Below are 13,220 nucleotides of genomic sequence, written 5' to 3' on the forward strand. Positions count from 1 at the left end.
ATACAATCTTGTCCACCTACCTCTTACACCTTCAAAAAAACTACAAAAAGTAATTAGGAGATTTCAAGAAAAAGCTACAGCTTTTCATAATTTTCCACAGAATACTTACAGAATATTTACTTATTTTAATTACATGTAAAGAATAAATTGACATAATCAAAATACTGCTTTAAAAAGTGTTAGCATAATTTTAGAAGATCACATATTTTCTGTACAATAAATTAGGATTATTATCTATACAACAATAGAAGTTAACCAAAAAAGGAAGGTTTTCAAACCAGTGGTAGTTTCTAGTTTCCACAATAGCTCTGGCATTTTAACCTCATTAGAGAGCACAACTACTCCATTTCTAGATAATATCTATTGTTCAAACACAGATCAACCACGATGTGAGGCTGCTCACCACCTTTTAGTCAAAATTGTGAAGAGAAGAAATCTCTGAAGAGAGCTTTAAATAGAACAATTTATATTCATTTAAATCAAGTCCTCTACATAACACCCATGTACTTTTCCATTTGTAAGCATCAGCAAGAAAAAAGGGGAAGGTAACAGCTGATTTATGTTTACTTCCTTCAGATGTTCAGTAATCTTACTAAGTAGACTGAAAATTACCTAAGCCACAAATATAAGCATTTTGTGAAGTCATTAGCTAAATTACTGTAACAAACACACACACAAGTAACACAGCTTTAGATAAAATTTAAGATTCCTTTGAACTTCTAACTGAAACCAAATAATAAAAGGTAGCTTTACTACAAAAAAGTAAATATATTTATGTTACCAGGTATTACTAATTATTATTTTAAAGACATTTTTCCAAACACACCCCACCTAATTTCCAAACAGTTTCCTCACCTTCATCACCAACTTCACCGAAATGAGAAGTCAACTCACCACAGACCATCTACAGAACAGATTCAGGTTTTCCTTAATAAACACTCATTAACACATCACCACAATTACAATATATAATCCTCCTAGCAGAAGATCAAGACTCCTGAACCCCCTAGAATGTTTCATCCACTGTACTGGATGCATTTGGGAAAGTTAACCAAGCAAAAGTAAATCACTACACGAGGAACTCAGACACCCAGAGCATGTTTTATTATTCACAGAATGCATTACTAGCACATCTGAAAAGACTGCTATTCGAAGACTAACGTCAGACCAGATCCTTAAGGGAGAGGTACAAAGCACCTCAGCTATCAAGTGTATAAAACACTAAAACAACAGCCATCAAACTTTTATTTTGGGTTTATGGTACACTATAAAGTCTCCTTCTCGATGCCCACATGGCTAACATGAATTTACAACATCTTCCTGTTCCACACAGATGATGAGCATTATCACTTCTCATTAGCATCCTCCCCATGCTCCAAATACCGTATCTTCTCCTAGATGGTCTTCTTGACCAGCCTCCACTGAAACTTGGAGGAATTCTTCAAAATTTGCTTTACCGCTTTCAGCCTTACTGCTTCCTTTCAAGACCTGGCAAGGGGCTTGTGCACCCCAAAGTGTACCTATTGTAATTACGTTAGCTGGTCTAGCACAAGGTGTTCTCTCTACCTACAAACTTCTCATCTGAGCCCTTGAACTATCACAACTACAGTGGCATGACCACAACATGTATTTACAGAAACATTACCATGCCCACTCCAACTTAGGATCCCAGTTTTGACCCCCTCAAAAGTTACAAGTTATCACAGCACATCAAACCAGGAGGATTCCAGCTCCTGGTGGTCTTATGCCAGTCTTCTGCTTTATTTAATTCAAAATGAGACATAATGAGCACCAACAATCATAAGCTGCATTTATTGTACATTAGATACATGTGCACTGTATTTAGCTATTTTATATGAAAATAAAACATTTTTTTGGCTGGAAATTCTTCTGTAAAGAAACCTGCGCATTTATCAAGCCTAAAATCTAAGTGTTGTTTGCAAGTTACACTCCTCCCCATAATGTAACAAATGGAGACAAAATTCTCTTCATTAGGTTACTTCCTAACCTCACAGACCTTCTAGAATTCCCAAGAAAGTGTGTGAACTAACAGCAATTAATGGCAGAAAGTAATGAAGTTGAAAAAAAAGGAAAGCAAAGATCATCTTTGAAAAGGCACCTAACCATTAACAGTTCATTAAGACGGAAAACATCTAAACTTCCAAAATCACAAGGAAAATTTCACATACAAAGTTATAAAAAGATGCCTTAATACAAGAAAAATGCCAATTACCACAGCCAAGTTTCTGCAACACAGAATAACATTTCAGATAACTCACATGAGTAAGAGCTACTTACTAAAGATTACAGAAGCCATCTCTGGATAAACTTTGAAGTCGCTCATATAGTCATTAGTAAGCGTTATTTTTTAATTTGTTCTTCTTTTAAAAATAATGTAAAATTAAGTATAAATTATGGCAACCTATAATTGGGCTAAAAGTTATTATAAATGAAGTTATTTTAATAGCTTGCATAGATATATATTCAGTGATGGAAAGTCACTGATGGAAGTATTGGAACTGATGTTTGACAAAGCGCTGAAAAAAATGCTGCAGTATAACCTCTTTTGCATTTTTCAACTACTTCCATCCAATGATTAATTCACAGGAGCTTAGTAAAATCACTGGGAAATGAAAAGATAGGAGATGTTTAATACCTCCTTTTGTGAAAGTATGAAGGAACAACAGCTATTTATAAGATCCTGACCAAAAAAGCAACCAGAAAGAAATCCATTCAATTAAATGCAGAAGACCACTTCATAGTTATTACAGGAAACAGTTTTCTTTAATTAAAAAATAAGTTTAAATATATTGTAAATTTAATTAATTTCAAAGAAAATATCCAATAAGTATCACTCACAATTTCATGAATGCAGAAGAATCTTAACATAATAGATTCTAAAAGCACAGAACTTACTAAATTTACTCAGCATATCATCTCAGTTTAAAAACCTACCATATTTAATGTAACCCCATGCAGTAACAATCTACGACATCTTAATATCTATCCAGAAGTCATAATCTGTTCTTTAGGAAAGGAACTGCAAAACAGATCAAAAAATACTATATATACAATGCCAACAATATAAGGGTTCCTGTCAGTTAATACAAACAGTCTAGACTACTTTAGTCTGGTTTATACAAACTACTTAAGCAGGAGGAAGAGGCCTGGATTATATCACTACTATATTAAAAGAAGCAGGAGATGCAGCATGTCTGTGTTACTATATGTGCTACTGCAAGGTTAACACAACATGATGCTTTACAGACAACTCTGTGCTAGTAAATGTTCCATCTCAAAATGGCATCTAGATGATCCTCAATTATCAACATAGAAAATAAGGTCTTTTTTCAAAGCCTCACAGTATTAAATACCAATTCTATGCTGTTATTTACCCACTTTTAAAAAAATACATGGTATCATAAACAATTCAAAGCCCTGGCAAAGGTAGGCATTTAATTAACAGCTATTGAAGCAGATTCTTCAGCATGCCAAAGACTGCCATTTCACACACAAGTTTCACACTAAAGTCTAAATTTGAGTACAGCACACCTAAAGTCAAATCCTGTACGCAGGCAAGTACATGTACATGCTCACTGAAAAAACAATGATGATAAATTATGCTGGCATTCTCAAGATCAAGTATAGACATGAGAACATACACTTCAGTATGAATTAGCATGTTTCAAGAAGTGGAAAAAAAAGTTATTTTCATACAAAGCATATTTCAAAGCAACTCATACAGGTCAGGATTCTCTATACCTTCCTAAGTTTCTTTCAAGTCTACTGTCTTCATAAGATAGTTCACGGACTACCAAACGCAACAACTAAGCAAACAGAAGTTTGTTTCTCGCCATCCAATTTCCCAGTCTGCCCACAACACTCTCAAATACCCACATCATCCACCTGTGGCACCCTTTGCTACCATTACTCAGGAGCAACTGGCATGCCAGCTAGCCAAATGTCCCATCCACATTCACTTGCCAATCAACAGCTACCACACAGAATGATACAGGACCAGTTACATCTGAGGATGTCCACGTGAGGATGGCGCACTTGCCCTTCTACTACCATGGCACTTGAACTCTGGCTCTCTCAAATTTGGTGCAATGTGGTTAATCATGTTACTAAGGTCTCAACCTTCAGGAAATTGGGCTAAAAAAATGCATGACACCACATAGTTCTAAGCATGGGGAAAAAAAGAAAAGTAAATGTACATGACAGACATTACTGAGTACACTAATAAGATATTCACTACTGTGATAAAGGCAGTGCAAGGCCAAGATAAATTAAGCGTTATTAGGGCACAGTGAACTTCAAGGGAGCATCTGATTTTAAGCTTTCAGCACAGTAGTTGCTATGCGACAGCAGTCCCACTGCATAAGCAAGAGCTTCTTTTCTTTCAAGAGCAGCTATATAAATGGCAGTTCTGCACTAATAGCTATAACTATTTCCAGCACAAATCTAGCATGACAGCAGTCACTTAAACTGTCTCTTGGACACCCTCAAATTATATGATCATGAAATGAGATGATACTTTATGACACCAGGTTGGAGCAGAGCAGCCTTTAAAATACTAATGAATGACCAAATTAACTTGTTCCCCAGCTACTCCCATGGTATCTTTCAAGAACTTGATCAGTTTACTTACTCTGCACTTAACAGACATTAATGTAATCAGATTAAAAAGTGTAATATCACCCTAATTTACAGTGGGTTTGACAAATATAATTTTAAAAGCTATCCTGACTTTCCTAAATAATGCTGTCATCCTCTTCTATGCTAGCAATTAAGTGGGAAAAGTGTTCTCAACTCCTACCCAGTTCTTCAAAGTCATATTCACATCATTATCTTTTCCTCACCAAGGGTTTCTCCTGCATGCATTTATTCCCTGAAATCTTTGGAGGCTCGCTACTAGTAGGCGCAAAACTAATACATGTACAACCAGGTCTATAAATTCTGAAGACCTACAGGCAACAGGAAGAATACTAAAACAAAAGCCTATTAAAAACAATTTTACACACATCTATTGTGTAATGTCTGATTTGTATAACAAGGTAAAGCACAACATGCATTGCAACCCCCGTATTTCACAAAACGCACCTCAAGAGCACACTTCGTTAGTTACTGCATTCCTATAATCTCAATTTTTTCCTGCTACACTCCATTTAACAAGTGAGCCAAAAACCAGCATCATTTTTGAGATTAAGTTTCACCAGAAATGTGTGCAGTACCATCATTTAGTTGTGCAATGCTATATTACTATAGGCTTTTAAATACCATGTTAGAACTGCATTCAAATTACCATCGACCTTCAACTAAGATACAAGCAAACAAAACCTTAACACAAGTTTTGAAGGTGTGTTCAATGCACTTCAGAATGCACTTCAGGCATTCTTTAGGAAAAAAAAAAACAATGAAGAGAATTTTAGGATGAGAGAGGCACTCCAAATTCCAATCAGCCCTTTGATTCGAATGACCATTACCAGTACAACAGGAAGAAACATTCCCAAGATCGCAGATGACTTTTAGTGACTTGATGCCCCCAACACAATGCCAGCACCTTAACGAAATCTAAAACTGTTTCCAAATGCCCAAAGTATTGCAAGCAGAGACTGGAAACAAATTGAACAAATCCCTAAGAACAGACATACATAATACTCCTTAAGGGACTTTAATGAGGTTCTCAGTTTATACCTGAACTTTTCAGCTTTCAGATTTTTAGTACTTATTGACATTCAAAGAAAACACAAATGTTTAAAATTTTAAAACAATAAAAATAAGCTAGAACAAACTATTTAAGTTTTTATTAATTGAAGACAGTATTTCAAAAGCCTATCCTCTCATGACATTGTTACTACCCTTATATTAGATAATGCAAAGTTTGCATAACTAACAGAAATAACATTCATTATGGATATTAAAAATGTATCTTTATGAAAAAGCACTTTATGACCTTTTATTTTCCCTTCTTCCCCACAATTATGGAAAATCCTAATTCCTAGATATAGTTTCAAGAAAAACCTCATTAAGAACTTAAAACTACTGCTGTCCAAGTTACTTCTGCACACTTGCATTTAATCTTTCTGAATACAAGCAGCAGTTTGTCAATAAAATATTTCCTGCCTAAATCCAAATTGTGTTACATGGCTTAAATCAAAGTCTCACACTTAGAAAGATGCAAGTAAGATGACAAGACTTCAGGAGTAGTGAGGGGAAAAATATTTAAAAAAAAAAATCAGAAGTCACATACAAGTTACTCTGGCACTACATTCTTCTGGATAGAAATTGAAACATTTCACCCCTCTGCTCAACTTGTCCACTGCGATCCCTGTCTTATCCTAGAACTCTGTTAAGTCCCTCATGGGGAAGATGGGTGGAATGAAAGGCCAATACATTTGCACAGAGAATTCTTTTGAAAAAACACCAGCTTTTCTTATTTACAACAGTTAGTCATCAGAAGTAAGGGTAATGAAGACAGCAAGTAGCAACTTCCCACAGAGTTTTCCCCCATGAAACAATAAAAAACCTCTGACACACTCCTCCAGCCCACCTTGTGTTCTGGATATAGTTCTACAGCAACAAAAGCCAATTTCATAGTTAAATGTGTTTTGTGGACACATGACCCTGAAATCATTACTCTCCTATGCGACAAGTTACAACACTTTCAAGAAGGAATCTTAGCTACTTCATATCACAACTGGATGTGTAACTCTATGTCAACAATTCTTGGCAAATTATCTCAGTCCTCCCATTTGTCCTTAAAAAGACTAGAGGAAGTCCATCCCGCAATCCAAGCCAACACTTTTACAAACTATTCTATCCCATGCTCCCCCCAAATACTTTTATAGTGTGCTTCAAATGAGCTTCTATAGCTGCTTAAGTCCACCTCGTATTAAGGGTGGCGCAGGTTGCATATCCTAAGGCAAGAATATCTGGGGCAATACTGGATGTTCATGTAGAACAGCACCCTCAGAACAACACAGCTCCGATACTCGTTTCTGAACACTTGTCCTGGCCTGAGTGTTGGCTGAACAGTTAGTAACTACTAAAACTGTGAGCTAGGGTTAGTTCTATACTTCTGTCCTCATTCTACTACCCTACAAGTCTTCCCAGTAATGTCAAAGAATTACTCAGACAACAGCATACCACTCAATTTTAATAAGGACTAAATATAGGCTAGCATTTCAAGTGTTTACAGAGCGAGATCTGTTTGAAGTTTCAGTGTTAGAATCTCATGTTTGCACAAAGGCATCTTAAGACAAGGTAAAAAATATACATGTGAAATAATTAGGTACCCTATGCCTTTATTGGCAGTGTTTCTGGAAAATCTGGGTAGCGTTATTATCTAGCAAAGGTACCATCTGATTCTAAAGAGTGTGCGTCTGTGTGTGTGTATATATATATAAAAAAAAAATTCTACTGTGCATACTTTATTCTATACTGCTAGTTGTTGATTTTGACAATTAATTCCTGCTCAAGTCCAGTATGTTTTCATCTGCTATACTGTTTCTCCAACAGTGAGGCATAGAAGTTGTGGATTTTTTTTTTTTTTTTAAGCAGGGCAGACCACAATCATTTAAAGCAGCATGAGATGATTACACATCATGGTATCTCAAACCGTCAGAGGTACCTGCAGCATGGAAACCAAAACATCAGTATTTCTCTCTCCCACTATTTGACAGGAACACAACCTGTTAGGTAAGATATACTGGCCTTGAAAAGAGTAATTTCTTCCGGTTCATGTGAAAGGAATCCATACATGCAAAGTTCATGTGACGGGATTTTCTAGAGTCTTGATTTTACAGCAGATGCATTTCCAACTCTGATGTACAACTGGGTTAAGAAATGTGGGAAAAAAAGAAAGAAAGAAAGAAAGAAAGAAGCAGCATTTTGCCAAGAGAGCTTATTCAGCTCTATTTCTCATCCCTATTCATAGCTGAAGGATCCCTAGGAAGAACAAGCCATAGGATGAATGACTAATTTTGAGAACTGGATCTGGTCTACAGGCTGAAAGCTTAAAAGTCAAAGTCTACTGTTAAAATTTTCTACACCTCCTTTGCACCAAAGAAGTCTCAAGGTGCAATGGCAGTCCCTAAAAAAGTCATATCACTGCTAAGTCATGTTAAGTCACTGCAGTGATGTTTCCTTACCACTAAGGAAACTTTTTTAAGTGTAGTAGTGTTGGACAACGTGTTACTTTCTACCAGCATTTCATATTGAAAATCCCTCAGAAGACAATTCACTGACATAACTTGCTTCACACCATCACCCTGCCTAAGCTATATGTGGCACAACACCTTGCTACAGGTTGTGCTTAAGCTATGCATGTAGACTGAAACGGCTATCCTGACACACTTCGAACATTTCTGACTACAAAAGTATCTACAAAATGTTTCTAGCATCACTGATGTTGCCCAAGACCTTTCTTACCAGCAGTACAACGAAAACAAAGAGCTTACATGGAACAATAAAAGCATCAAAGCTATTGCAAATTGTATCCAGAATCATATCAAGCTCCAGATACTAGATGCACACACCAAATAGAAAGGTAGGCCCAAAATAAAATCTAGGGAAGACTCCAATACTCCATGTGCTTTCCTTCTGCTGCAAAACTGGAGCATTAGGACTAAAACAGAGAACTATGATTTTTGCAGCCTCCGGCATTATACTGACTGAGGGTCCCTTTGTCCTGCACAGGTAAACCATGCGTGGATAGCGACTGACACCAGGCTACAGTAAATGTCCAGAAAATTACTTCTATTCAAAGTTGCCTGACAGTTGTTCAGTAGCTCCCAAAAATATAACATTGTTTTCTGTGCTTTTCAAATAGAATGCTGGATCTCACTATATAACACAAACTGGTTTTTTTTTATACAGGATCTGGGGCAAAACCAGCACTAACTAATGGGCCCTTTCAAACCAATGACCTGCGCCTGATGCTATGACAACATACCTTTAGACTGCCTCTGATCAGTGCTATCTTAATAAGCTGCAATGATACCTGAGGAATTATTAAATACACCCAAGCATTCAAGATGTGAGAAACGACCTCAGAAAGGGACCTCCTCCTACTAGGACTGCTTTAGTTGTAGCGAAGTCCAGACATTTTACAGCCAGAGGCAAAGAAAGTAGACCAAGCCTGTAAACAAAGCCTTGCGTGGAACATGCCTGCAGGCCAAAGAGTCAAGGCTGGCTTCTTACCTCAGAGTCACAAACTCATAGATAGAAACAAAAGATAAAAGACAACTTAGCAGCTCTAGCTCTACAATTATTAGGCGTCTGGAACAGAAGCTAGAAAAAGAAATATAGGGAGAAGCAAACAAATTTAGTGCTTGAAAGGGGAAGGAAAGATAGATCACTCCCAAGAAAAGTATATACCACTAATTAAAATCCCCACTTTACAGCAAGGTTTTTCTTAACTTCAAGTTATCTGAGTCGATAACTTGCATATGCTTAAAAAAATTGCTTTTCTTATTATACACAAGTGTCATATGCACTTTACATGTACCAAACCACAGGCCACAACCACAACTGGGCGCCAGTCTGACAGAACTCCAAATGAAACATCAAGCCAAATCGACTCAAAAGCAACAATTTTCCCAGGAGTTACAGAACTCAACAAATTTTCTAAAAGTGGCTTAATCTCAAAGTTTTAACTTGTCATCTTGGACAGCTGACTATACTAGATATAGCTGCACAAACATCTAGGTACGATACAACAATTTCTAAGTGTCTTTTCCTGGACTATACATGACCAAGCTCATCAGCCGTGACATTCAACTGGTCCATTCAGTCTGAAGACTGAGATTCTCAGCACAAACCAAGAAAACATGCAGGCACCAGTCCAGCTGCCTGAATTCAATTGAATAGACTACATAATTCATCACAAATGTAAAATTGAACACACCTGCCAAAAATACTACCACCTATTCAAGTTTTACAGGAAAATAGGAGCATTTTTGACTCCCTGTTACTTTGTATTTGCAAAGACTTTATAGAGCACAGAGATGATAGAAATACTTGAAAGTCTGACATTACATGAACACCCTTGATTCGGATTCTCAAGCTTTCTTGGAGAGGCAGCTAAATTAAGCTCAAGTACGGAACTCCAAGTCAGAAGAACAGAAATAGAGGCTGAACATAAACGTAAAGCTTTAGCACAGTAAAGCAGTCGCGTCAAATTACACTGCACTGCATTTAGCTGCAAAATACTGCTGCTAAAGAGTAGTTCCCAAATGCTGTTACTTCAGCCATACAGTACTAAAAGTGGAAGTCATCTTAGCCTGATGCGTTCAGGTAAAATCATCAATACTCCACAGGCTGAAAAACAACTACTGCACTTCATTCTATTAACTCCTTTGGGGTAGACCTGCCCCCAGCTCTCACCTCCAGTACAAAGTGACACCTTAAATTCAGAACTATCACAGTACATATCAGCATCCTCCTTCTCCATTCAGAGAATAAACTAAATCTAAGGTGATCAAAGTATTTTTAGCTAGTTGTATCTTCAACATCTTGGTTTTCCTATTTGCTACAATAATTGCTATGAACCCTGCCAGGGGAATAGTTAAAGCCTTATTTCCTTTACCTCCTCTCCTCATTGTTGAAATGAGTTTAGAAATAGAACCTCAAAAACACAAGACAAATATAGAACACATCATCAGTGCACACCTTCATCTGCAAACACTATGAAGCAATACTTAAAGAGAGCAGCATCATTCATCTCGATCAAGGCCCTGGGAACTTGACAGTTCCCCAGCCATAGTCTGGCATACTTCCACAGCAGTTCCACAAAATGGAGCATTTTTGAACACGGAATCCAATCTAGTCTTGCTAGAACCCGCCCGTCACCCCTTCCTTTCCAGCTTCCTCCCCAAAAAAAGATGTGAATTTATTACGGGTTATATTCCATGAATCATTCCACAAAGTTTGCTACAAAAACTAGAAACACTTTCCTCCTCTTTCTGTGGATTTCCACCTTTCCTGTAACAAGCTCAGGGCAACACACATCAAAACGTTTCTTCATCGTCACAGCAGCAACCCTTCTTGATAGGTGAAGAATTGCAGGATCCCGAAATAATTCTGAAACCAGTTACTAATTATTTTATGAAAACCCCATGTAATTCTTCACAAGTTTACAACTTCTAGGTATCAGACTGATACATAACTGAGTGTTACAGTGAACTGCAAAAAGTGTTAAGACCCAGAGCTGATACCATCACTGACTGCCAGTCCCAACACAGGAAGCCAAAGCAACCTGGGATATACAACAGAGAAATTCACAATAGGGCTGAAGTTGTTTTTAAACACAACTCATGATTCTTACATCAGCAAAATAAAGTCACAGGTTTGTCTTCTACACAGCTTATAAAATTTGACTAGTATGACAGAGAAGGTTCAAGACAAAACAGCCTCATTGTCATCCACTGGTAAGCTATTCAAAGGAAGGAAAAAGAAGTGCTTGTAGCTTTCTAACTGGTTACTGCTGTTGTGATGTTACAGGACATGTTGCACACAAACCCATTTGCACACATTATTTCACTCCTCGGAAGTCTTCCCAGCAAAACTGATGCCCGTGAAACTGGAAAAGGTCTCTCTTGAGGCCTTAAAGGTTTAAATATTAAATATCTGTCAATAAAATAATCCAAATACATTGCTTCTTAGTATATGAGCAAAGATACAGTAGAAAGCAGCAGCTTCATTTCCCAGAGTTCACTGGGTTTTCCATTACAGGATTTGGCAGTTTGCTAAACTTCAGATTAACATCCCATGTATACATACTCTGGGCTAAAATTATAACCAAAACCAGCATATAAAATTACAATATCTCATTCATTTTGTACGAGTCCAATATTACAACATCATAGGTACTTCTCTTAGCAGTGCTTCAGTTAGTATACCTGATTCAGCCTTCTAAAAAAACAAAATTAAAAAAACCAAAACATCACTTGAATACTATCTCTTGCATTTTGTCCAATCAGCTTTTAATTATGAGAATGAAGCTTTTTACCAGTGTCATGGAAGTTATGTTTTGATCTCCCAGCTTTCTAAGGTACATAGCATAGCCCTGATAGCAAAGAGTATTTTTTATTTAAAAAAAAAAAAGAGAACACTGGATGCAGACACTCCGACATCTAGATTTAAATAGATAAATTAACCACATTTCAGGAAACATAAGACACAGAAAAGGCAGAAAAGACCTCCACACAAAACTAATTCTGCTGTCTTACCTTACGGCTTGATGACAACTTAGTATTATTTGGACAAACTTCAAGTATTTCATAAATGAGAAAATTACCATTTAGACCTAAAGGAAATACAGATTTGACTGACGGTTTTCTGTCCTTTAGAAGTTTACTTTATAAAAAGTAAGAAAGACCTCAAAGAAGGCTGATGGAGAGTATAATTTATGACCAATTCAGAAACATTCTTGGGAACAAATAAAAAATTGGGAAAGAGGCACAGGTCCAAAAATAAAGGTAGCATGGGTTCCTCTCCCAGTTTTGATACTTTCTGTGAAACAACAGCCAAATTACCTAATCTCTGTGCTTCAGATCTCTCCCTCCCCACGGCTCCTCCTCCTCTCTGAACATATTGCCCATTTCAACTGTTCAGCTCTTCATGGCTAGAAATGAACACATTCAAACCAAACCTAACAAAATTCAGTCTCAACACAATGTTATGCTTGCTAGCCCTAGTGAAATACCACAAATACCCCAAATGAAAGAGATGGTTGTTACCTATCAGTACTAAGAAACCTCTGATCAGTAACTCAGTTGAGAAGACCTATTTTTTAGTTTGTGCTTTTAAGACAAACAGGAAAATAGGCACGAAAATCGAAGGAAGTTAAGTGTTACCTAACATAAGAGACAAATAAATGTGAACTACACGACTATTTAGAGAGACTGGGCGAGGGGAGGGGGGCCGAATCCGACTAATCTGGCCGGAAAGGAGGGAAGCGCCGTCTGCCCTGAAGAGCCTCCACCCCGAACGGGAGTCACGGTGATTCACAGTCAAAATAAGAAAAAGAAAAATCACGCCGAGGTCTGTATAGGCTAGAACGGTAGTGTATGGGCTAGAACGGTAGCCACTATAGAAAGAATGTATGTGGGTAACGGCACAGAGAAGCACGTAGTTCAATTTAAGAGACTGAGGTATCTACGGCGGGATGTCGCGCAACGCCACCAGCACAAGACGTGACCTACAGGACGGGAGCC

The sequence above is a fragment of the Phaethon lepturus genome, unplaced genomic scaffold (assembly GCF_000687285.1).
Source record: "Phaethon lepturus isolate BGI_N335 unplaced genomic scaffold, ASM68728v1 scaffold3527, whole genome shotgun sequence".
NCBI classification, from domain to species: domain Eukaryota; kingdom Metazoa; phylum Chordata; class Aves; order Phaethontiformes; family Phaethontidae; genus Phaethon; species Phaethon lepturus.